The sequence below is a fragment of the Pongo abelii genome, chromosome 2 (assembly GCF_028885655.2).
Source record: "Pongo abelii isolate AG06213 chromosome 2, NHGRI_mPonAbe1-v2.0_pri, whole genome shotgun sequence".
Taxonomy (NCBI): Eukaryota; Metazoa; Chordata; class Mammalia; order Primates; family Hominidae; genus Pongo; species Pongo abelii.
The window spans coordinates 74,870,846-74,895,775 of NC_085928.1; the positions used below are offsets into that span (position 1 = coordinate 74,870,846).

Below are 24,930 nucleotides of genomic sequence, written 5' to 3' on the forward strand. Positions count from 1 at the left end.
TTAATGGACATTTGGGTTGTTTTCAATTTTTGGCTATTATGAATAATGCTTTATGAATATTATTGTATAAGTATGTAAATGCCTGTTTTTAATTCTCTTTGATATATATCTAGGAATGAAATTGATGGATGATATGGTAACTATATTTAACTTTTTGATGAACTGCCAAACTGTTTTCTGCAGGAGCTACATCATTTTACATTCCCATCAGTAAAGTATGGGGATTCCAACTTTTCCACATCCTTGTCGCCATTTGTTATATTGTCAGTCCTTTTGGCCATAAGCATCTTAATGGGCACGAAGTACTATCTGATTGTGATTTTGACTTTCATTTTCCCAGTAACTAATAATCTTAAGCATTTTTTAATGTGCCTGTTGGAAATTTGTGTATCTTCCTTGGAGAAATATTTAAACCTATTGTTTTTTTTTAACTGTGTTATTTGCCCTTTTTTATGTTGTAAGCATTCTTTATATATTATGATATGTGATTTACAAATATATATATAGATATTTGTATATGTTATTAGAGATATATCAGATATATGATTATTAGATATATATGACTTATAAATATATACATTATATATGCAATCAGCTATTTGTGAACAATATATATTCACAAATCACGTATCAGATAATTATTTACAAATATTTTCTTCCCAACTTTATCAGATATATAATTTGCAAATATTTTATTCACAACATTTTTATGTACATTTAAATAAATATATATTTGTTTTGTGCATATATTTTTATACATAAAGATTTAACTTGGTTTCTTTTTTTTTTTGAGACAGAGTCTTGCACTGTCACCCAGGCTGGAGTGCAGTGGCACGACCTCGGCTCACTGCAACCTCTGCCTCCCGGGTTTAAGCGATTCTGCTGCCTCAGCTTCATGAGTAGCTGGAACTACAGGCACATGCCGCCACACCCGGCTAATTTTTGTATTTTTTTTAGTAGGGATGGAGTTTCACTACGCTGGCCAGGCTGGTCTCGAACTCCTTAGGTGAGCCACCCACTGTGGCCTCCCAAAGTGCTGGGATTACAGGCATGAGCCACCATGTCTGGCCTTGGCTTCTCTTTTTAATACATGTGGGATTATGCTGTTTGTATTGTTGTGTAGATATCTTCCTAGGTCGTTGTAGTGTAAGTCTTCCTCATTATTTTAAATTGCTGCATATATGTGCATAGATCATTCCCGTGATGATAGGCATTTTGATGAGTCTCAATATTTTTACTATAATGAACAATGCTGCAATGAGTATCGTGTAGAGGCTGCTTTCTACACATGTGCAAGTATATAGCATACCTTGAAGAGGAATCACTGAGTTTAAGGATATCTGCATTTCACACTTTAATGTACACTATCAAAATGCCCATTAGAAAGGCTGTACGAATGTACTACTCTTCTAGCAACATATGTGGGAATAACATTTCCTTGAATTCTGACCAACATTCAAATTTAAGTATTCTTGCCTATCTGATAAGCAAAAATGTACCTGATGTTTTAACTTGGAAGAAATTATTTCAATATCATGATTTCCATAATTTCTATCATTTGTTGTTCTTATAAAAGCTATCTCTCATCTTATTCTGAAGATCTTTCCTTCTCATGGGAACCTCTACATGACACAGAAAAGAAAAGATAGATGGGCGGCGAGAGTCTAGGTTTATATTCTAGCTGTTATGCATGGTGAGGCCAGCTTAAGAAACACATGGCTTTTGAAAGACTTTCCATTGTATAAGGAGCAGACCAGACTTTTAACCACAATCCAGAGACTTTTAACTTCACAAAGATGTGGCATTTTATTTTAATAAAGCTATCGACAGAGCTCCCTTTTCGAGTGAGTTTTCAAATGCATCTTTTGTCAGCAGAGGGCTTTTATTAGCTAATGTAACCTTTCTGTACTCCATGTTACCAGAGAGAGAAAGGAAATGTCCTTGGGTTCCAAATATGGAAAGTTGTGCAGAGACTCTCAAGGAGAAAGAAGTTTTCCGCTTTCCGAAGCTGCGTTTGTCACTCGCTGTTGTATCATAACTGAAAGTAATGAACTTTCCAATGCTACTGTCCAGAAGGTAAAGGTTTACAAGATTATGTCTCTAAACTGGCAATTGCATAAAAAGAGATCACAAAGGAATAAAATGTAGAGACCAAGTAAAAGTGTGAATTTAGCTGTGAGTGATAACTTGGAGAGACTCAGCTATAAAATATCTGAAATGGGGGGAGTTAGGCAAGACCTGGGAGTGAGGAGTGGGAGTAACAGTCTTGGCTGTGGAACGGGGTAGCTAGATGTTTAGGGCTTAATCTGAGCCACTACTGATAATTAAACAGCATCGATAAACTGAAAGAGCATGGGGAAGGAGTATGGATTGTGGGCTCCAGGCGCAATTCATGTGGGGTATTGGTGTTGTGGTTCCATTAATTAGTCCTTCGATGTAAGAGCTCAGTCAGTAGTGGAAGAGGCTGGTGACAGGGGCTTTGACAGGTCTTAGGACACTGGGAAAATAGATTGAGATTCTAGAGCAGGGCTAGTGCAGTGTGGGATCTGAACGTGTTGTCAGGACTGAGACCAGCCCTTTGATTAAGGTCAACATAGTAGGAATGGAGAAAGTCACACCTAAATGGGAACCTGAACCAGGGCTTCATTTCAGAGCCCATGGAACAGATAGGGAAGGGTGACTAATGACTTTTCTGCTGTTGCAGACTGGCTCACAAACTGAGTAAGGCACAAAAGGCAGAACTGGTGTTGATAGCAAAGTGTCATCAGAGAAGGCAGGAAGGACACCCTGTCACACTGCCCTTTGCCTCCCCAGATATCACTATTTTTTTTTTTCCCCTCATCCTTGTTAGGAACTGGCAGGTAGTTGTGCTTGATGTCTATTAGATTCCAATTCAATTTTGAGGTCCATAATTCAGTGGGGATAGATATAAAAAGGCTTCCTTTTTCATTAAAAGGGTAATTACCTCGCTATCAGAGTGCTGGAAAGATGAGAGCTTATGGATTTTTCATAAAATTATAAGTTTATAAGGAGCCGGGTGAAGTCTTCTTATTCTGTCCTCAAGCCAGGGACAAATTTAATTCACCCTTGATGGATGGGACATTGTTTAACAAGGATCTCTAGAGAATAAGCATTGATAACTTTCAGTGTTTTGCAACCCTCAGTTGTGTTATTTCTTCTATCCTGTTGAATATGTTGACACAGAATGGAAGTCCATAATCTTTTTGTTCTCTTTGGGTAGAAAGAATAGTGTTATAAATGTACTTCATTTTCATTATGTTAAAGAATACTTATCAAATGCCTTGTATGTGCTAGGTGCCAGATACAGTTGTGACAGAGGGAGGAAGACAGACTTGATCCCTGCTGTCATTTAGCTGTGAGACTCATGAGGGATAATAACCAATAATCCCATCAGCAAATGACTACAAATTGTAATAAGTGCTGTGAAGGAAACACTAAGGCATTGCTACAGAGGATAACAGGAGGAAGCTAAGACCTCACTGAGCCTCTGCCTCTGGCCGCTGAGCGATGGTCCCTTTTGTCTGCCAGGGTGGGATCGGGCACTCATCCAGTTGCAGGTGCGAGCACTATTGAGTAGCACAGGGTCTCGAGCTGTGGCCATGGACTTGGGCAACAGGAAATTAGAAATATCCTCTGGAAAGCTGGCCAGATTTGCAAGTGGCTCTGCTGTAGTACAGTCAGGTGACACTGCAGTAATGGCCACAGGGGTCAGTAAAACAAAACCTTCACCTTCCCAGTTTATGCCTTTGGTGGTTGACTACAGACAAAAGGCTGCTGCAGCAGGTAGAATTCCCACAAACCCTCTGAGAAGAGAGAATAGTACTTCTGATAAAGAAATTCTTACATGTTGAATAATAGATTGTTCAGTTAGACCTATCTTTCCAGCTGGCTACTTCTGTGATATATAGGTTCTGTGTAATCTGTTAGCAGTAGATGGTATTAATGAGCTTGATGTCCTAGCAATTAATGGTGCCTCTGTAGCCCTCTTATTATCAGATATTCTTTGGAATGGACCTGTTGGGACAGTATGAATAGGAATGACTGATGAAGAATGTGTTGTTAACCCAACAAGAAAAGAAATGGCTTCTAGTACTTTAAATGTAGTGGTTGCTGGAGCACCTAAAAGTCAGATTGTCATGTTGGAAGCCTCTGCAGAGAACATTTTAGAGCAGGACTTTTGCCACGCTATCAAAGTGGGAGTGAAATATACCCAACAAATAATTCAGGGCATCCAGCAGTTGGTAAAAGAAATTGGGGTTATGAAGAGGACACCTCAGAAGTTATTTACCCCTTCACCAGAGATTGTGAAACATTCTCATAAACTCATTATGGAGAGACTCTATGCAGTTTTTACAGGTTGTGAACATGATAAAATTTCCAGAGATGAAGCTGTTAACAAAATAAGATTAGATACAGAGGAACAACTAAAAGAAATATTTCCAGAGGTCGATCTATATGAAATAATAGAATCCTTCAATGTTGTTGCAAAGGAAGTTTTTAGAAATATTATTTTGAATGAATACAAAAGATGTGATGGTTGGGATTTGACTTTACTTAGGAATATAAGTTGTGAGGTAGATATGTTTAAAACCCTTCATAGATCAGAATTATTTCAAAGAGGACAAACACAGGTGCTTTGTACTGTTATATTTGATTCATTAGAATCCAGTATTAAGTTGGATCGAGTTATAACAGCTATAAATGGGATAAAAGATAAAAATTTCATGATGCACTATGAGTTTCCTCCTTATGCAACTAAGGAAGTTGTCAAAGTCACCAGTATAAATAGAGGAGAACTTGGGCTTGGTGCTCTTGCTGAGAAAGCTTTATATCCTGTTATTCCCAAAGATTTTCCTTTTGCCATAAGAGTTACATCTGAAGTCCTAGAGTCAAATGAGTCATCTTCTATGGCATCTGCATGTGGTGGAAGTTTAGCATTAATGGAGTCAGGGGTTCCAATTTCATCTGCTGTCACAGGTGTAGCAATGGGATTGGCCATCAAAACCGATCTTGAGAAGGGCGAAATAGAAGATTATCATTTGCTAACAGATATTCTGGGAATTGAAGATTAGAATGGTGACATGGACTTCAAAATAGCTGGCACTAATAAAGGAATAACTGCATTACAGGCTGATATTAAATTACCTGGAATACCAATGAAAATTGTAATGGAGGCTATTCAACAAGCTTCAGTGGCAAAAAGGAGATTTTACAGATCATGAACAAAACTATTTCAAAACCTCAAGCATCTAGAAAAGAAAATGGACCTGTTGTAGAAACTGTTCAGGTTCCATTATCAAAACGAGAAAAATTTGTTGGACCAGGTGGATATAACTTAAAAAACTTCAGGCTGAAGCAGTTGTAACTATTAGTCAGGTGGATGAAGAAACGTTTTCTATATTTGCACCAACACCCAGTGCTATGCATGAGGCAAGAGACTTCATTGCTGAAATCTGCAAGGATGATCAGGAGCAGCAATTAGAATTTGGAGCAGTGTATACCGCCACAATAACTGAAAGCAGAGATACTGGTGTAATGGTAAAATTATATCCAAATATGATTTTGGTACTGCTTTTTAAGACACAACTTGATCAACGAAATATTAAACATCCTACTGCCCTAGGATTAGAAGTTGGCCAGAAATTCAGGTGAAATACTTTGGATGTGACCCAGCTGATGGAAGAACGAGGCTTTCTCATAAAGTGCTTCAGTCTTCAGCTACAACTGTTGTCAGAACTTTGAATGACAGAAGTAGTATTGTAATGGGAGAACCTATTTCACAGTCATCATCTAATCATTCTCAGTGATTTTTTTTTAAAGAGAATTCTAAAATTCTATTTTTTCTAGGGTAATGTGCTATAGAGCAAAATTTTAGTAGTATCTTCCATTGTGTAGGTGTATATACAGTATGAATATATTCTAATTATTTGTATTAAAATGCTCATTTACATATGCCAATTTTTAAATTCAAGAGTAACCCATATTCATTTAATCTTATTTACATTATAAATCAAGAAATATTATTAAAAGTAAGTCATCATACATCTTAGAAAATATTACATACTTTTGTTTCTATAATTCTGAAATATATGAAAAACTTAGATATATGTCATATATGTTGTTATAACAGATATCTTCCTACATCTCATTTGTCTTCTTTATATACAGTAGTGACAATTTACCCTCAGTCATCCTACAGCTCACCTCTTTGCCCAAAAACTTTACTTGCCTACAACTGTTCACAAACTGGAACAGGCCATATTCAAAGCCAGTGCCTATTTCTTCACAACGGTTACTAGACATAGTGAGTTGAGGGAGCTAATCTGATACACTTTTAATAATACAATGCCTTTCAAATTGGTCACAAAATCATGAACATAGTAGAATAAATATAAATGAGATTCTAACTAGGATAAGGTAGTAATTATGTATATTTTTCAAATTTACCTAAACATAGGAAAATTATTTACTTGTCTAATTAAACTAGGTCACTTTTTGAATATGTATATTGCTCTAATGTATGGAAGTTCTTAGTATAAGAGCTGGAGGAATCATGACTTTCAGTTAATAGATGTTTGAAATAGATGTTTAGAGGTTACTGATACACATGTCAAGTTGTTCATTCCCATCATTTAAAATATCACCTTATAATTCCACACAAAAGTAAATGGTATGTGGACGTCATAATTTAGAATATGTTATCTTTTTAAAAATCTTATAAAAATACACCAGACTCAGTGGCGCATGCCTGTAGTCCCAGCTACTTGGGAGGCTGAAGTCAGAAGATCACTTGAACCTGGAAGTTCAACACTGTAGTGTGCAATGATCACGCCTGTGAATAGCTACTTCACTCCAGCCTGGGCAACATAGCAGGACTCTATCTCTAAAAAAAGTTTTAAATCTTAGAAAAAATAAGTAAATCTGGCCGGGCATGCTGACTTGTGCCTGTAATCCCAACACTTTGGGAGGGTGAGGCGAGTGGATCACCTGAGGTCAGGAGTTTGAGACCAGCCTGGCCAACATGGCAAAACCCGGTCTCTACTAAAAATACAAAAATTAGCTGGGCATGGTGGCAAGCGCCTGTAATCCCAGCTACTTGAGAGGCTGAGGCAGGAAAATCTCTTGAACCTGGGAGTTGGAGGTTGCAGTGAGCTGAGATCGCGCCATGGCTCTCCAGCATGGGCAACGAGAGTGAAACTATCTCAAAAAAAAAAGTAGGTAAATTTATGACTCAGGGCTAACTAGTTCATAAAATATTAAAAGTTTAGCTGGTTAAACCAAAGATTTTAAAGATACGTATATTTATATCAAACATTGATCATATATCTATTGTGTGTAAAACAGCATGTTAGGCAATGTTGATATACTTTCTGAAATATTAAAGATTAATTGAAATTCAAAGATTAAATTAAAAAAAAAACCTCATTGAGATGAGTGATCAGGAAAGGCCTCTTTTTTAGAAGTGACATATAACATGAGCCTGGAATTATAAAAGGAACCAGCCTTTCACAATGAAAAGAAGAACACTCCTGACAGTGGGAGCAGCATGTACAAAGGCCCTGCACTAGAAAAAGCATGGTATGTTTTGGGAATTTAGAGAGTTCAGTATACCAGGAGCAGAGGGGTCAAGGAAGAAGGTGGCATGCCATGAGATTAGAGAAGTAAGCAGACAAATAATGCCTGATCTTATAGGCAATGGTGAGGGGTTTGGATTTTATTGTAAACGGAATGTCTTTAAAAGATCACTCTGGCTACTGTGTGGCAAATGAACTGGAAGTGGAAAAATCAGAACAGAGAGAGAGGTTAGGAGGCAGTCCAGGAACAAGATGTTGGTGGCTTGGACTAAGGTGGGGTCAAAGAAAGTGGATAGATGTTTTTGAGATACACTTAGGAGGTCTTACTGATGGTTGGATGTAGGGAAAAGGTAAAGAAAAGATACCAATTCAAGGCTGACACTGGTAAGATGATAGTTCCATCTAGTAGATAGAGAACAAGCAGGGAGGAACAAGTCTGTAGTGGGAAGGATGGGGGGCAGATGTTTACATTTGCACATGTTAAGTTTGAGCGGCTTGGGAGACCCAGAAATAGAACTGTTGATTCTAAGTCTGGAGTTCAGGGATGTCAGAACTGGCGAAATACATTTGGATGACTAAGTCTGTCAATGAGAATAACAGCTTGGGAAAAGAATGAGATAAGGAAGAGGAGGAGAGAGAAAGAAAGAGGCCCAGTTGTGAACTTTGAGAAACTCTTAACATCCCCCCACAGCCTTGAGAACAATTGGCAGAGTAGAGAGAGCACCAGACTCAAAAGGGTGTGGGTTCTAATCCTATTTTAGTTTTAGACACTATGACCTTGGGCAAGTAACTGCTTCTTCCTGAACTCAGGATCTACACTTTAAGGTAAAAATTATTCTCTAATTCTCTTCCATCACCAATATTCTGTAATTCTCTTGGTATTAGGCTCATTTTCCAATTACTTTGGACATATTTGTAACTCTCTTTACCTACCTGAAATTGTCATGTCCAGAATACCCTTTTCTAATCATGATTTGAATTTTAGGTGCATTAAATTAACATTCCTCTAAATCTTTCTCTTCTGCCAAATCGTGATTTTTTTTGTGGGGGTGGAGGGGCAGTTGTGCTTGTGCTTGTTGGTTTGTGCATTCCAATCCAATTTGGGCACAATGAGGCATCTGTGGCACAATGGAGATTGGTATTGGTAGGCTTCCTTGTTCATTAAAAATGAACTTTATTTTTGCCGTTTCTGTTGAGCTCAATTACCCAGTCTCTTTTAAATCAGCTTTAGACATTTGAGGATTGCCAGTGGGGTATGTTATTTGACCTCACTTAATATTTGTGTTTGGTTCAGATCATAAAGCAAACCAAATTGACTGTCTCTGCTCAGTACCCAATAGGACTTATAACCAGGCAAAATGTGGGTTGAAAGATGTATTCCCAATTGCAACGCGGTGGAAGTGTTTGTATTTAACAAAGTTTCAGAGAACTGCTTAAGGATCTCAGGGTGGTATCTGTTCTAGATATTTTTTTTTCTTAACAAATTAACACTGTGAAATTATTCAGGTTGAAATAATTTTTTAACAAAGTGCCTTTCCTGTCCTATCACAGTGCTTTATTGATAATTTTTCTCATGAGATGATTCCCCCTGTTGCTTTTGCCTTTGTCTCACAATGTACCATCTGAAACTGCTAAGAAAGTTGGAAAAATTTAAAAAAAAAGACTTCATGCTAAAAAAAAAAAAAAACACACAGAGTTCAGTGGTTAGTGAAAAATGATAGCTAAGATAGCAATTAGATGTCCTTTCCTTTTGACCTAATAAAGACTCTGAAACTGGCATTGGGTCATCTCAGCAAACACAATTATTATAGCGATGACTTTTCTCCTATTATAGGTAAGGGCTTGTCAGTAATTTATCTTTACTACATGTTCCTGTTTTCAGGATTCAAGCCTCTAGTCATGACTGATATGGTTATTAGAGACAGAAGAGGTTAGAGTAAATGAAAGCAATAATTCTTTGTTGCATCTTGGATTATTTGGCCAAATTAACAATGATGTTAAATGCGTGATGCACTTAATGAATGTAGTGAGGTGTGAGCCAGTACCATGATTGTGCCCAGGTAAAATATAACATTATCAACCTGCTTTTGCATTTTTTTTCCTTCATGGTCCTAGATGGAAACCCTTTCAAATTCTCCAAAATAGATTCAGCTGGGGGAAACTTCAATGTCTGCTTTTATATGAGGCAAATATTCCCAAATTGTTACTTTGACTATATTATTTACCTTTCCCCTTTTCTATCTTTTGAGAGTTGAATTGTGCCCCTTCCCAAAAAGAGTATGTCCAGTCCTAATCCCCAGTACCTGTGAATGTACCCCTATTTGGAGAAAAGGTATGTGCGGATGTAATTCAGTGAAAGATCTCTAGATAAAATCATCCTAAGTTTCTGGGTGAACCCTAAATCCAATGACAAGTGTCCTTATAAGAAGAGGAGAAGACATAAACAAACAGAGGATAGGATAAGGCCATGTGAAAACAAGGCAGAAATTGGAGTGATTTGTCTGCAAGTGAACTAACATCAAGAATTTCAAACAATCACCAAAAGCTAGGAGACAGTTATAGAATGGATTCTCCTTCAGAACCTTCAGAAGGAACTAGCCCTATCAACACTTTGGTTTTGGATTTCTGGTCTGTAGAACTGGGAAAGAATAAATTAATTTCTTTCTTTCTCTCTCTCTCTCACTCTGTCACCCAACCTGGAGTGCAGTGGTGTGATCTTGACTCACTGCAACTTCCACCTCCTGGGTTCAAGTGATTCTCCTGCCTCAGCCTCTCAAATAGCTGGGAATATAGGCAAGTGCCTATCTTCCTTTCTCCCCCCCTCCCTCTTTCCTTCTTTCCTTCCTTCCTTCCTTCGTCTCACTCTGTCACCCAAGCTGGAGTGCAGTGGTGTGATCTTGGCTCACTGCAACTTCCACCTCCTGGGTTCAAGTGATTCTCCTGCCTCAGCCTCTCAAACAGCTGGGAGTATAGGCAAGTGCCATCACACCTGGCTGATTTTTATATTTTTAGTAGAGACAGGGTTTTACCATGTTGGCCAGGCTGGCATCGAACTTCTGACCTCAAGTGATCTGCCCGCCTTGGCCTCCCAACGTGCTGGAATTACAAGCATGATCCACCGCTCCCGGCCAGGGAGAATAAATTTCTATTGTGTTAAGTTTCCTAGTTTGTAATAATTTGTTACAACAGCCCTAGGAAACGAATACACTACACTCTACCAATCATTCCGTAAGAGGCAGCACGCTGGAGTGAGAAAGACACTGGACTTCGAAAACAGCTTCTGAGCTTGATGCTTCTACCAGTAGCTGTGTGACCTTGAGTGTACTGCAACTCCACCCTGAGTCTCTGTTGCTTCATCTACAAAAGGGAAGGGTGTGGACTTCCTTTCAATTTCTTTCTAGCTCTGTCCTTGCTTTCCCACCATACAGAAACCCAGAAAATTGAACAAAATTTAAAATAATGATTTTTGGTTGTTGGACAACCAGTGTTGTAGGACTGTGGCTCCTGAGAGAAGGACAACAGACAAGATAATTCCTAAGCTCACTCCAAGTTTAGCCTGAAGGTACTTTCTGGACTATGCCACAGAGAGATGAAACATAATCAAAGCCCAGCAAGACTTTTGAGTTGAAAGGATAAATATTGGAATTTGTGGAGAACAAAGTTACTGACATTTGTGATACAGAGCACCAGGAGGAGAGAATTATGTATAAAAAATAGTTCCAGAAATATGCATAGGATTCTTCTTGAATTTTTGCTGAATGCTAAGATGTTCATGCAAATGGTGATGCTTCACGAGGTTGGGCAATGGAAGTGACTGGATAACTGTGAGCTAAACCTTTCCCAGGTCTCACACAGGGCTGGGAGATGTTTAAGTTCCCACCACATTGGGAGACTGCATTAAACACCTCGTGCATTCATTAGAGATACCCAAAAGGGTTATGTCTCAGTAGGAGGACTAAATTAGCTCTAAGGTAAAGGCTACATTCGACTTATCTTAACACATCATAAAATAAGCCTTTAAAATCTCATTTGCAAGAAATGTTTACTGCTTGCCAAAATAACCTTCAACAGTCTTTAGAAGACAGCAAAATCCAGATACTCAGCAACGTAATGTTCATAGTGCCTTTCATCTAATTAAAAAGTACTAGACACTCTGAGTAGCAGGAAAATGTGACCCATAACCAGGAGACAAATTAGTCAATAGAATCAGACCCAGGAATAATAGAAATAATGGAATTACCAGACAAAGATTTTAAAACAGCCATGTAAATATGTATAGAGATTTCAATTAAAATATGGACACAATGAAGTGATAAATGAAAAATACAGAAAAAATCAAATGGAACTTCTAAACTGAGAAACACAGTATCAGGAATAAAAAAACTAACTAGATGAGGATAACAGTTAATTGGACCCTCCAGAAAAAAAAGATCAATCATATAACTTAAAGACATAGTAGAAACTATCTGAACTAAAGCTCAGCGGAAAAATAAAGCTCAAAAATAATGAACAGGGCCTCAGTGACCCATGGGAACACAGGGTTCTAACTATGTAACTGGAATCTCAGAATGAAAAGATGGGACAGGAGATAGAAAATTAATGACTGAAAAGTCCCCAAATTTGATGAAATCTGTAAACTTACAGATCCAAGCTCAATGAGTCCCAAATAGAATAAGCATTAAAAAACTATACTAATGTATATCACAATTACAATCAGAGATTCTTTAAAAGTCTTAAAAGCAGCCGAAGAAAAAGGCATCTTACAGAGAAACAAAGTAAGACGTACCACTTATTTTTTGCTGGAAACAATGCAGTCCAGAAGATAATAAAATGGCATCTTTTTTAAAAATTATTATTATTATTATTATACTTTAAGTTTTAGGGTACATGAGCACAATGTGCAGGTTAGTTACATATGTATACGTGTGCCATGCTGGTGTGCTGTACCCATTAACTAGCCATTTAGCATTAGGTATATCTCCTAATGCTATCCCTCCCTACTCCCCCCACCCCACAACAGTCCCCAGGCATCTTTAATATCATGGGCAGAAAAAAAAATGGTGACTTAGAATTCTATATCCCCAGTGAAAATATCCTTCAAAAGTGAAGGTAAAATGACGCTTTCAGACAAACAAAAGCTGAGATAACTCATTCTCAACCTTTCTGCACTAGAAGAAATCAAAGAAAATTTCAAGATGAAGGAAAATGCCAGAGGGAACTTTGGATCTCAAAAGAGAATGAAGAGTGAAAGACATAGTAAATATGTGGGAAAATATGCAAGACTTTCTTTCCTCATGTTTACATTTCTTTGAAAAAATAATTTTCTTTTTAGCAAAAAAAAATAATAATGCATTATGGGGTTTATAACATAAGAGTAAAATATGATAATAGCACAAAGGAATGAGGGAGGAATGGAAGTATTCTGTTGTAGTGATTTGGTTATTACATTATGTATGAAGTAGTATTATTTGAAGGTAGACTGTGAAAAAATTAAGATGCCTATTGAAATCGCCAGAGTACTAGTTGTATTATTGTAATGGCCTCCTAACTAATCTCCTTGCTTCTGTCCTTCTCAATTCAGCAGCCAAGTTATATTGTATCATACCTCTGCTCAAAATTTCTGAGGACTGCCCACATCAGAGCAAAAACTGGTGTTTTATCAATCCATATATAATTTGGTCCAAAACTACTTCTCTGACCTCATCTGTAACCTCTGCCCCATCACTGTCTCTACTGCAGACGTGAATCCTGCTTACTGTTCTTTGAACGTGGCTGGCAAGGTCCTTCCTCTCAGTCTTTGCTCTTGCTCTCTCCTTTTCCACTACCACTCTTCTTCCCAAATATCTGGTTTACTCCCTTTCCTCCTTCAAATCTTTCAAACTTTGACTTTTCCTGTAATCTTCCATGAACACCAATTTTAAATGGCAAGTCTACCATTTGCCCTTCTGGAAATTCCTATATCTCTTCCTGGCTTTATTTATAGTGCTTTTTATTTTCTAATTTACTTATTTGTTTAATTTATTGTCTGTCTATGTCCCCAAAGTCTATTGCAACATAACCTTCACATGACTGGTGATTTTTTTTTCCTGCTTGGTTCACTAATACATCCACAGGGCCTAGAATAGTGCCCAATATCTAGTAGGCACACAATAAGTATTTGATTGAATAACAGGATCCATGGCCAATAAAGCCTGGGAACTCCAGGAAGAGCACCAAGACTCCTCTTTGCTGTTGCTGCCTCTCCGTGTTTGTCTCTGAATGCCAGCATATAGAGTATAGCCCTTTCCCTGCCCCATCGGCAATTTCCCAGTCATCTCCCAGTCCTCAAGGCTGCAAAAAATTGGGAAGACATTCCTTAGCACAGAAAGAGAGACTTGAGAGTCCTGCTCTAGGCTTTTTATTCACCCTGACAAATGTAACAACCTGTTTTTGTCTTTAAAGCATTTGTGTGTCTGGTGTCTGGAAAGTAGCCACTCTGAGAAGGCCTTTTTTTTTTTTTTTTTTTTTTTTTTTTTTTTTTTTTTAATTTCAAAGTGAACTTGTGGTCTTTTTTGGGTTTTGATTTTTATCTTTTGGAAAAGTCAGCGCCTGCAGCTGTGTTGCACTTGAGGCTTGGAATCTTTCATCCCTGACAGCAGGAGGATAAAAGGGGGCTTACCATGGTCTACTAAAGAGCCTTTCTTTAGCTTCAGGCGGCAATGGATGTAAGGAAAGGCAAAATGACCACAAGACTCTTGCTTTTTCCTGGGGCTGGGGTTGAGGAAAGGGTAGAGCCCATTTTGCCCTACACTAATTAGTTTATTTTGCAGACACAGCACTTGTCTGTTTCCAAGTCTGCCTCTATGCCCCATGGATGGAGTTCTGGTGGGAAAGCCCAGAGCACTTTGATTCCAGCCTCAGTCTTTGGCAGCCAAGTTCCCTTGACATTCAGGGCACTGAAAGGAAAAGTCAGTACAAGACAAATGGGCAGACGTTGAATGGTCTAAGGTAAAGTTTGAGACTAAAGCCTACTTCACTAGTAATGAAAAAGTATCTTTTAGGTCATGCTTTTGCACCATATCTGAAGGTAAAAAGATTAGGTGGTTATTTGTTGTTTTAAGCTGGCTTTATCTTTACATATGTCCAGAAAATGAAGTGGTAGTTTCCATTAGTAAATTTAATTTTCTTTTGAATTGATTATCAAAATAGCAGTGCTTCTCCATTTCCCTAACATATTCAGCATAGCTAACCTTCTAGATTTATTTCTGTAACGGTAGTGAATAAGGCTTTTCTGGGCTCAGGATTTTTGAGCATTTGCTAATGGTTAGACATGTTAGCTATTATGCCACTAGGCTACAAACTAAATTTCACCTTCTTTTCTTGACTCTTTCTTCTGTCCCCCAGTTCATTTCCTGGCATCCTGGAAGATAGCACTTTGTGAATTGGAAATTAAAAAGACAGGTTAAGCTGGGTGTGGTGGCTCATGCTTGTAATCCTAGCACTTTGGGAGGCCGAGGAGGGCAGATCACTTGAAGTCAGGAGTTCGAGACCAGCCTGGCCAACAGGGTGAATCCCTGTCTCTACTGAAAACACAAAAATTAGCCGGGCATGGTGGCGTGCACCTGTCCAAGTTTTCCCAGCTACTTGAGAGGCTGAGGCAGGAGAATCGCTTGAACCTGGGAGGTGGAGGTTGCCGTGAGCCGTGATCACACCACACCACTGCACTCCAGCCTGGGCAACAGAGCAAGACTCTGTCTCAAAAAAAAAAAAAAAAAAAAAAAAAAAAGAGAAAAAAATCTGTGTTGATCTGTAGTTAAACAAGGGAAGAAGGGGCTTGACTAGAAAGTAAAGAATGCAATCAGGTTGGTGGCTAGGATAAGAGTGTTACATTGTGTCCCTTGCTTTAACTACCGTCTTTCTTAGTTTACAATTAGAGATACTTTTATCCTAAGAGATTAATTGCCCAAACAAGTTATGAAAGGTCTCAGATGATTTCAATATACCTCTGATGCTTTAATTTTATTTTTAGACAAGATTCTTTTGGAAGCAGTGGACAGAAATCCAACTTACATTAACTTGAATAATAAAAGAGAATTTTTGGTTCACACAACTTTGAAGTGAAGGTTTATCACAGTTTTAGGCACAGCCTGATCCAGGGGACCAAGCGAGGTTATCATGACTTGGTCTGTCCCTTACCTCTGTTTGTCTCTATGGATCTCATATTTTGTTATAGAATATAGGCTTTCTCTGTGTAATAGGGAAGATAGTGGGGCAGGGTTTGATTCACATCCTTCTGACCAGTGACTCAAAATCCAAGCCCTTCCTCCATTAGCTCCAAATCTAACAGTTCTTGGGGGAGGAATCTGATGGAACCAATTGCATCCCATACCCAGCTCTGAGGACAGGAGGACTGAGTATTATGATCCTCAGCCCTGTTAGAATCGCCTATTTGAATGTGGGGAGACGTTGTTTAATTAAGTTTGGATAGAGCTTTTACAGTTAATTTTTATTTTCTTCTGCTGCTTACAAGTGCATAAAATATCACTTTTGCATTGCCATGGTCTGAATAAGATGGTTATGTAAATAAGTTCTGACCCCAATATCAAGATTTAATAGTTTTATCTCATAATTATCATTTTGCATGGCATAATACACCTTGGGGCAGGTAGGGGTAGAATCATCTTAATTTTGCATTTAAGGAAACTAATCCTCTGACAGGTTAGAAACTCAGAAGCCTTCAGGAGAGCCAAGCAGAAGAGCAAAAGCAATTGAATACACACTCTCTTTTATGTTCATTTTTGGGGGGCTTAACATTCTACGGGCAGAAATGAAATAGTAAAATATAAGTACAGTACATATTTCATAATTTACCTTGTGTATTATCAACAGCAAAAATTAAAACATGGACTGGGCTTTTCCAATTTTCTCCCTTGCTTTCCTTAATTTTTCTAACTTCCACTTTACTCTTTTGGGAATGCATAAGAGTCAATCAACCAAAAAGTATTTACCTTCTTTAGACCTAAAAGTTGTTAAAGGCGGTAGGCTTATCTTGATTTACAGTGTGACCCACAGTAGTTAACAAAGACACTCACATGTAACAAGAAATAGGGGCTTAATGAATATATAAATGAGTAAGTTTAAATAAATGAGTACATGAATAAATAAGTGAAGAAAAAGAGCCATAGTCTCTTCTGATTTTCCTACTTTACTAGGCTTTCAGTATAAAAATCATGTCCAGCCACAAGAGAAAAGCAATTGCTTCATGCTTTTTCTTATTTTTAGAGTTGTATTTGCTATATTATGCCAAAATAATATTATTATAGTTATTTATTTTATTTCTAGAGTTGTATTTTGCTATGTTATACCCAATGCTCTCATTTCAAGAAAAATATTGCAGCTCTTTATCCATTGCTGCATAACTAGTCACCCCAAAATTTAGTTGTTTAAAGCAACCATTTACTGTCTCTTGCTATTCTTTGAGTTGACTGTATACTGCTGGGTGGTTCTTCCATTACATGTAGTGTTAGTTGGGGCTGCAATGATCTCAGTGTTCAACAGGCCTAAAATGCATAAGATTGCTCACACACATGACTAGCTTTGGTGCTGGTTATTGAGGCTGTTGACTGGCACATCCTGGTTCTGCTCCCTGTGGCCTCCTACACGGCTTGGGCTTCTCACTACACAGTGGTATGGTTCCCAGAATGTTCCAAGAAGGTGATAGCAAAAGCAGCAGATCTCCTTTGTGCTAGCTTGGAACTATCTTAGTCACTTCCACCACATTCCACTGGTCAAACCAAGTCACAGGGCAAGTCTATATTTAAGGGGAGAACAATAGGTTTTGCCTTTCAGTGAGCTCAGTGACAAAGAATTTGCAAGCATCTTTCTGCTACAGTGGCATTTCTTTAGGACAAAGATATTCGTTGAATAAATTAATAAACTCATGAATGAATGAAAGATATAGGACATGTCTGAATTCAATCCTAGCTCCATCATTTATTTAATGTGTGGTCTGATCAAGTTATTTAAACTTGCTGAGACTCAATTTTATCAACTGTAAGTAGAATAGTTTTGAGGATTAAATGAGGTCATTATGTAAAGTATTTAAGTCAGTGATTGAGTTCTGTTGTATATACTCAAGAAATTGTTAACGATTATTGTTTTTGTTGTTATTATTAGTTGAATAGTTACAGATATATAAAGGGCAAAAATAATCAACTGCACTCAGATATTCATTTTAAATGAAGTGTTATGCCTTTTTAAAAGTAATCAGTACTGAGATTATATGAAAGCATCTTGGTATTCCCAGGTACTTGATTTAAACTCAAATTCTTATTTTTACTGATTGATCTTTTTTCCTGCTGAGTTTAGTGATTGTTCTGTGAATAGGGTAGGCAATGCATTAGAACCATATAAAGGCTGTCATATTCAGGTCCAAGGCTGTCATATTTTATTGATGTTAGATTTGTGGAAGATACTTAGTAGAAAATGAAAAGCCTTATAGGTTTTTCACTTTTCAAAATTTGCTTTCAGTGAGTCAGAGTAAAAGATCAGAGAGATTTTTAAATAAACCTATTGAACTAATAATATGAGAACTGAAAAGTGAGCCAATCTAGTTTTCCTTCTGGCTTTGAAATGGTGTTTCATTATTCACAAATAATCTTTCTGAACATTTTGATGCACTTTTATAAAAATAGGTTTTGAAATAGTACTTAAATATTCAGTTCAGGGGTCTTTCAGAAGTGAATAACAATTTTTGTCTCATCACTAACGTGTGCTCATTACAACAATTTAAAGCACATTTCTCGATGTGGTTGTAATTCTTGATAGTTCAATCTGAGGTACGCTTCAGATGTTTAATAGTCTTATTTGCCACAGTCTGGTACAGGTTGAGTATCCGTTATCTGAAATGCTTGGGACCAGAGTGTTTTGGATTTCATTTTATTCGGAATTTGGAATATTTGCATATACATAATGAGATATCTCAGGAAAGGGACCCAAGTCTAAACACGAAATTCATTTTTGTTTTATACATCTTATGCACATAACCTGAAGGTAATTTTGTACAATATTTTAAATAATTTTGCGCATGGAAAGGTTTTGACTGCATTTTGACTGCAACCTGTCACATGAGGTGTGGTGTGGCATTTTCCACTTGTGTCATCATATTTGTGGCTCAAAAAGTTTTGGGTCTTGCAGCATTTGGATTTTAGATTTTCAGACTAAGGATGCTCAACCTGTAGCAAAGTTAGAGCCATCATTTTGATAACTTGCTGTTACTTTATTTTTGGCTTTTAAAATTAGACAAGATTTTGGGGGTAAAATTTCTTTAAGATACTTGCCATGTTCTTCAATCAAAAATGTGTTAAGCATATCTAGAAAGATTTAAAGCTGAATTTTAATGATTCTTTCAGGGTACAAAGTAATATAATATTGAATGCCTACTAGAAGCCAGGAGAATTCAAGCTCTCAGAAACTAATACTTTAAGGTAGGTATTACTCATTAGCCTCATTTTGTAAAATAGAAACAAATTCTCAGGGAGCTGAAAAAACTTTTTCAAGGTCATATAACCAATATGGCAGAGTCAGGATTTAATGTAAGGTCTGCCTTGTTTCAAAAATTTTGATCATCCACAATACTAAATACTATTTTTTAGGGTTGGTTTCATCTTACCTGTTCTTCATGATGATTTGAAATATTAATGATGAAAACTAGAGGACACAGGAAGGGAGTTCAATGTAAGACTAGTAAGCCCCAAGGGAAATTAACTGGAAAATTTCTGATTTACAATACTTGTACAGCCACAGAATTTTATAGAGGGGAAGCATACCTTAGAGATGATCTAGCACATCTAATCCAACCTCATTGTGCATATGGTGAGGGTGAGATGCTGATTGTTTGGGTTCCCACAGTGAAAAGGAGGTTGACTGGATTAGAACCAGGCTTTCGTCTCTAGAAAAAATCATTTCCAATCACTGGAAGACCATATCCCTCTGTAATACCAATGCTCTTGAACTTCTCTCCTGTGCCTGTAATATCTACCATTTTATGATGGTCAGGGATATAACTAGGTACTTTGCAACAGTATCTCATTTGACTTCCATAGCAGCTTGTTGAGATAAATAGTATAATCCCCAAAATAGTAGTGAGTATTGAAACTGGGAAAAACTAAATAAATATTCTTTGTCAATAGGTGAATTGGGGAGTCAAGCGCAGGTCTATTTGACCAAGCTGTGATGGCCCCCACGAGCAGGTTAAGTGTAGCAATCTGATTAGAAAAGAGGTTTAGGGGAGGGCACCTGAAGCTACCTGGATTGAGGAAGATCACAAGAATCCTACAAAACTGTTAACTTAGAATTGCCAATGACTCTTTCCCAAGCACCTACCGCTTGGAATCTACATCATTACATGCTGTGCAAAAACCAGATAGCCAGGATTATAGCCTGTGCTTGATTTTAAGGTCTTGTTTCTTTGGATGTTGTTGATTATGATAACTCTGTTGTAAAAAAATAATGAATACGTTTTAGGCTATTTGCAGAAAGGCGAGAGAATTAATTTTGAATCTGTGAGTGATAACAGTGAGTTATCAAGAAAAAAAAACTGGAGCAAGTCCTACTAGGCTTCTAAGAAGTAATTCACTCATATGCTATGCTAAAATTTTTCTGTTCTTACCTTTCTTTCTTTACCTTTCCTTTATTCTTTACCATGTGCTCCCGATTCTCTGTTCTCTCCCTTAGCAGTAACTTTATGCACCTGCCATTTTTTTTGTACCCATTGCTTCCTTGTATTCTCCATCCATCAATCAATAAGCCTTGGGCTTCCAGGACTCTGCTTCTTTGGATCTAAGCCTGGCCTGCTCTCTCTGTTATTTCTGGTGCATCCAACCTCTAATTTTAACTTTGCTTGGCCCTATTATGTAAAAATGACTATTTAGAACAAATCGTTTTAGCCTACTCAAACTATAGCATTAGCACATATTGAAAATAGGTCTGTATTAGGACAATATAAAATCATTCTGGCTTGAGTATATCAGAATCAATAAAGTAGTAAACTCAGGACAAATGCAAGCTTGAAGAATTTTGCATCTCTCTGTATATGTATGTCTATGTATATGTAAACATATTATGCTTGGCTTGCTAGGTTCTAATGTTTACAGACATACTTCAGATACAATGTAGGATTCTCTTTTGCTATTCAGTATTTTATTTTGTATTGGAATAACCTATATTGTTCACTTGAGGGACTTTGAAACTTAAGTACCTAGATTAACTAACAGCCACTATTAGTAAGTGGACTTCATGGAATGCATACTGAGCACAAACTTCATTCTTGGTTTTAGCTTGCTTTTATACTCTATTTGCCTTTTGCTTCATCTTGTTTATTTTACTTTGATATCTTTGAAGTTGCTTTAAATTCCTTTTAGAATTAAACACTATATGTATATAAACAATAAAACATGTATACATTATTTACACTTAACATTATTATTTATGAGCTATTTAGAGATACATTTAATTTACTTAGCTTGAAAATAGTCACTTGTCAGGCTGGGCGCAGTGGCTCACACCTGTAATCCCAGTACTTTGGGAGGCTGAAGTGGTTGGATCACTTGAGGTCAGGAGTTCAAGACCCTCAGCCTGGCCAACGTGGTGAAACTCCGTCTCTACTAAAAATACGAAAATTAGCCGAACGTGGTGGTGCATGCCTGTAATCTCAGCTAGTAGGGATGCTGAGGCAGAAGAATAGCTTGAACCCAGCAGGTGGAGGTTGCAGTGAGCCAAGATTGCACCACTGCACTCCAGCCTGGGCGACAGAACGAGACTCCATCTCAAAAAAAAAAAAGAAAAGAAAAAAGAAAAAGAAAAAAAAATAGACACTTGTCCCTAGTAAGCAGAAAGAATGTTCATTGTACTTAATTTGTTGTCTGTTTCTAGCCACAGGGGATTGTGAAATGGGAGAAAAAAGAACAGAAAACAAGGAACAGAAAATAATCATTTTAAAATAATTTGCAAGGGTACAGACTCCATGGTGTATTAATTTTTCTAAACCTGTTAACAGTTAAAATAATTTTTTTATCTTTAAATATCTTGAAGAGGTGGATACAATGTCTGAAAGCATTTCTAAGAAAAAAATTTAGTTTTATTTTACAAATGTAGTGGGCAGCAATGGATAAGTAATAAACGTATCATTATTTAGGAAGAAGAGCTAAAGGCTATTTTTTTGTTTCAACTAGAAGTTATGAAGAGTTGGATTTTCCCTGAGGAGCTAATTATTTGCTGAGATTACTATAGTAACAGATTTTACAAGGAGATCAAGATTCCTGTAAATAGCAATTAAAAATAACTATAGATGTCATTTAAATGCAGCACTGAAACCATATAAGCCTCTTCATTTTTTTAAAAAAATGGACAAATGTATAAATTATTTTAACTTTGAAGAATTTTTTTAATTAAAAAGTTTTATAATTATGAGGTAACATTTGAATTTTTTCTGATTGCCTAGTTTCTTCGCCTACCATTAAAATGGCAATAACATTTTATAATTTTCAAGTTGGCATATAAAGTTCATACTCTTTCAGAAGATGTCTTTGTCTGTAAGGCACCAAGAGTTATATTGTTCATCCATAATATGATCATCCATATGTTGACATCTTTGTAAAATACTATCTTTGGGAATATTCCATGGCAACATATGCTTTCATGAGGTACTTTTGTATTTTTTAGAGTATGTGTTCTGGTAGTGAACCTTCTGTTTCTTGTCCTTGTGCCTAGAATCCATTCTCTTTTTCTGGTAAGAGAACCAGGTTTTTGTACAAGAGGAAACTATTCCTCCTTTCCAATTAGTATATATAGTTCGGATGGCCTTGAGTCTACCTTCTAACTCCACAGGGTCTGAAACCCAGGCTTGCCCAAAGAGAAAACTCACATGCTTTGTCAGGGATGGGTGTATGACCCAAACCGTGTTATGGTCAGTGAGTATAAGTCCTGCCATGTTTTGCTGGAGCTTCGGAAAGAGGTTCTTTCTCTTCATCAGGGTTGCTAAGCTGGGAGAATTTAAGTGGGGAGCTTCTGTTGCTCATATTTACGACACTAGAGATAGAGCCTTCCTGATAATTACTGTGGTGGCAGAGCCATACAATGGAAAAATACTGTGTCCTGATAATCTTGCTGGTGCCCTGGATCTGTCTATGGCTATAACCAGACATACCCATGGATGTTCTAGCTACTTGCACCACTGTTTTACCTTATTTTGAGGTACTATTTTACCTTATGTTGCTTAAACTAGCTTGAATTGTGATGATTTCATTTGCCAAAAAGGTTGGAAGATTCAGATTGAATTTTAGATAGTCCACCGTACTCTGGGTTACAGTATGTGATTTAATAACAAGATATAGTTTTACTAAGATGAAGCCCATGTTTTTTGTGAAGGAAATTATTGAAGCAATTATCAGGAAAATTCAAGGAAAAGTATTCTTAATTACATATTTTCCACCTAATTATTTGCATTTTTAAAATTTTTAGTAGAACAATATAACTTTGACTAATATTAATCTTGAAAGGATGAAAGGAAAGGAGCAAAATAAAATGTCAAGAGCACTAGATTAAGAGTGAGAAAATGAATTCTGCTGGGTGGATGTAAAAGGGAATATTCAAAAAGCATGGAGTTGAGCTCTAATGGGCAACTAGCTTAACTTCCAGTGGTCTGGCCGGGCAGGCATTCCAAGCCTGCTTTGGTAGGCTTCTGTTTCCTCTTTGTTCCCCTCAATATGCTCCCATATCTTGGTGATATCTTAATTTTTTAAGATCAGTAGCATAGTTTCCTACAGACCTTTCTGTTATAAAACAGTCTTTATAGTCTCCTTTTGTGATTGGGATTTAATAATTCAGTTACAGCTGGGATTCTTCATCTACCCTCTCTTTGCTATGCAGGATTTATGTAATTTGGAGGTTATTTATAATGATGTCTTTGGGCATTGTGAAAGCCATGTAATGAGTCTCAGTGATAAATCTGACCCAGAGAAGTTAGAATTACCTAGGATTCTTCTGGGAATATTTTTCAGTCCTAACTGGATACTGCGCTGTAGCAAAGTCAATCCTCTGCAAGTCAAGATGCTTAGATCTTGAAAAGAGATACCAAATCTCATCTCTTTTGCCTCTCTTGATAATGGCCCCTACTCAGCTTTTTATGGATTGTGGTTTGCTAAGGTTATAGTTGGAGGAAGGGCACAGACAGGGAGTGAATTGGGAAACATGTTACTATGTGTAATGGAATATATATATATATATGTATATATATATATGTATATATATATGTATGTATACAGATATACACACGTATTCATATATGTTAATCCCTTTTTTATTATGAAGGTTTGTGATGGGACCTTGCTAACCCATATATAATAATATGAAGAAAGTCTCTTGAGTACCTGAAAACTAGATGTATCTCTTTTGTCTGTCTATTGCCCACTGACTACTTGGAGGTCAAAACTACTAAGCAGTGCCTGTTATTAGTAACAGGTTCTATTCCTGTTACTAAGTAGCTTTGACCTTGAGCAAGGCGCTTTCCTTATCTGGATATTTGCCACAGATATTTTCAGTTATAAATTTTTTATTCTATGGGAATCTTTTGTAGGTCATTCTAATCTTAACACCAGAAATATTTTGAGCTGAAAAGTGTGGGTAGTCATATTATTTCACTTTCTTTAGCATTTCGTTCTTGCTTAATTATCTAATATTGTTCTCCATATCCTTGGGGGAGCACAGCCCAATATATCAACATAAATATTCTAATTAGAGAGAAAACCGAGTAACGAATCCATTATTTTATGTGTTTATCAAGAAAGATCACAGTGAATCAGAGCATCCTTCTGAGACATTTTGTTTACTTTTGATACAGGTTGTCCTTCATGTGACTTCCACCTTGAATTCTCTCACCTTGGTGATCTCCAAACTGGAACACTAACAGGTTCCTTTTATGTTGCCACTTGTTACAAAGATAGACGGTTTCTGACAATAACTTGTACAGATTTGGGGACATGTTTGAAAATAACACAGCATTTCCTAGAAAACTGCTGTCTTCTGGATGCATCATTGATTTTTTTCCTTCTACCATTCTGTTTCTTACCAAGTGTACTACCAGATTTCTTATCAATCTTATCAGAGATATGAGAAACCCAGTATTCCTCTGGGAATATTATTTGTGTTGTGTCTTTCCAAAAATGCAATGGGAAAAGAGACTCTGTAACTTCATACAATCTTTCAGACAGAATTGGAATACTAAAATTGTAGAACAATTGTATATTCTAGCTATAAAACAACCACTTGTTAATCTTAATTATCTTAATTATTACAAGAA

The 24,930-nt window shown here is 37.0% G+C and overlaps 1 pseudogene; it reads left to right on the forward strand.

Annotated features, from left to right (window-relative positions):
* The first annotated feature begins 1,935 nt into the window (after nucleotides 1–1,935).
* LOC100452917 (polyribonucleotide nucleotidyltransferase 1, mitochondrial-like) lies at nucleotides 1,936–5,828 on the forward strand (annotated as a pseudogene).
* The last annotated feature ends 19,102 nt before the right edge of the window (nucleotides 5,829–24,930 follow it).